The 2,684-nt window shown below is 31.5% G+C and overlaps 1 pseudogene; it reads left to right on the forward strand.

Annotated features, from left to right (window-relative positions):
• Window positions 1-1,171: 1,171 nt before the first annotated feature.
• Window positions 1,172-2,443, forward strand: LOC149511977 (zinc finger BED domain-containing protein RICESLEEPER 2-like; annotated as a pseudogene).
• Window positions 2,444-2,684: the final 241 nt, after the last annotated feature.

Consider the following 2,684-nt stretch of genomic DNA (forward strand, 5'->3'; position numbering starts at 1 on the left):
CTTTCTCTATGGCATACTTTTTGAGTGCCATTTTTTTATTAAATGTTTTTATGTTAGGCTTCCAATTCATGCTAAAAGGTGGTTTAAATAAGAATGCCTTAATTAAATACCCTTATGAATGCCTAAATTAAATACCCTTATGAATATTGTGGGGATGCAGATCGAGAACAACAATGAAAGGGGGCAAGGTGTTATAGCTATTTGTTAGTATTGATATTCTCAATTCTGATTTGTTTGTCAAACACTATCATATTATACTTTTATTTTTGTTGCAAACTTGTGAAAAGCAGTATGTTCTTTGTGAAGTTGCATTTAAATACTGAATTTTGTAAACCAAAAGTCTCTATATTATTAGCAAGAAAGTAATTGAATTTGGGCCACTTCAAGACTTGCACAATACGCTTTATCAGTAGAAAAACTTTTGGATGGTTCATATTATTTAACAAAAAAAAAAAAGGTCATTGGCTCTATTGTTTTTAGTCATAATCACAATTTGAGCTTCCATATAGTTCATCACTAATTTATTGAGAACTGTTGAATGTGAATACTTTTCTTCTTTATGCATATTAGATTTGTTAGAATATAACCTGACACTTATTTCTAATGAGATTGAGTTAATGTTATATAAATACTAAATAGGCATGTATAATTGTAAAAATTAATAAGAAATATTCATTTTAAGAAATTGATTTTAGAAATTGAAATTATTATTGAAGTAGGTAATCTTAAATTTATTAAAATTCCTACAATATTAGTATATTTTCCTAAAGAATAAAATTTTATACTCTTCCAATAATTTGTTCTCGCAACTTGTTTAGCATGTTTCTGGCAATAAAATTTATCGCACATGTTTCTAACAACTTGTTTGCATTATTGTTTGATCCTAAAATTATATTATTATTTTGATTTGTCTTTTTTTTTTTTTTTTGCTATAGGAAACTAAACATGTCATCAACCACACCAGATATCTCTTCTATACCAATTCAGCCGACAATAAATTCTTTTACTAGATGATGGTAATGATCCAATGAATGAAGCTTTAGATGCCACTAATGGTAACACAAATAAAACACTAGTCATTGATGCCAATGATAGAGAATGTGATAATGCTGACCCTGAAGAGTGTGAAGAAAGTAATGAGAAAAAGAGGCAAAAGACATCTGCTGTTTAGTTAGAGTTCAAAGAAGTCACTCTTTCTGATGGTTCCAAAAAAAGAGAGTGTGTCTATTGTAAAAAAAAGCTAGCAATAAATACAAGTAAAAGTACAACTCAATTTAAGAGGCATTTGATAACTTGTGTTAAGAGAAAAATTTTTCAGAATCAACAACAAATGATCAACTTTCAACCAGTAAACACATGTGGTGATGTACAAATACTACCTGCTCTCACAGATGGCAAGTTTGATATGGTAAAGATGAGAGAAGCAGCTGCACATTGGATACTTATGCACGAGCATCCTTTTTCGATTATAGAAGAGGAAGGTTTTAACATGATGCAAAAACGTGGGATGCCTGAATGGAAAAAGGTATCACGCAATACTATTAAAAAGGATTGCATGCAAGTTTATAAAGCAGAAAAGAAGAAATTAAAGGCATTGTTGAAGACTGTCAGCAAGATTAGTTTGACAACAGATTTGTGAAAATCAAGTAATCAAAAGATTGAGTACATGATTCTTACAGCACACTTTGTAGATTCTAATTGGAGATTGCAAAAGCGTGTTATTAGCTTTGTTCACATACCTCCTCCTCGTCAAGTTGTTGAGATTGCTGATTGTATTTTTAAGTGTCTAAAGGAATGGGGAATTGAAAACAAGGTGTTTACACTTTCTGTGGACAATGCTTCAAGCAATGATGTGGTGATTAGAATTCTTAAAGACACTTTTTCAAGAAATAGGATATTGCTTTGTGGAGGAAAATTATTTCATGTTCGGTGTTGTGCACATATCTTAAATCTCATGGTTCAAGATGGCCTTTTTGAGATTAAGAATGTGATTGGTGATGTTCATGAAAGTGTCAATTTTATTAATCAAAATGAGGCAAGACTTAACTCATTTTCTGACATAGTATAGCAGTTACAGTTACCTGATAGGAAACTCATTCTCGATTGTAAAACACGTTGGAATTCGACATTCGAGATGTTGTCGATTGCAATCAAATTCAAAGAAGTGTTTTCGAGACTCAAAGAGCGAGAATCTCATTATGAATGTTGTCAAAGTCATGAAGATTGGGAAAAGGTGGAGAAAGTTTGTGAGATTTTAGAAGTTTTTAATTCAGCCACTAAAATCATCTCTGGAAGTGATTATCCAACTTCAAACCTGTTTCTGAATGAAGTTTATCGTGTGAAAGTGTTGTTGGATAAAAGGATGAATGATGAAAATGAATTTGTTCAAGCAATGGTTCGTAAGATGAAGAGTAAATTTGATAAGTATTGGGGATAATGTAATTTGTTGATGTCTATAGCAGCAATCTTGGATCCAAGGTGCAAAATGAGGGTGATTGAGTTTTGCTTTCCCTGAATGTACCCTGATAGAGAAGCAAGAAAAAATATTGCTAAAGTTCGAGATACCTTTTATGATATTTATGATGAATATGCTCGTGAGTATCAATTTGGCAATGAGCATAGTGCTGAAACTCAAGTGCATGATAATAGTATTAGTGGTATGAATATAGAAGCTTCTTCTTCTG

This window comes from Durio zibethinus, chromosome 24 (assembly GCF_047325235.1).
Source record: "Durio zibethinus cultivar Kanyao isolate XHJ-2024 chromosome 24, ASM4732523v1, whole genome shotgun sequence".
Lineage (NCBI taxonomy): Eukaryota > Viridiplantae > Streptophyta > Magnoliopsida > Malvales > Malvaceae > Durio > Durio zibethinus.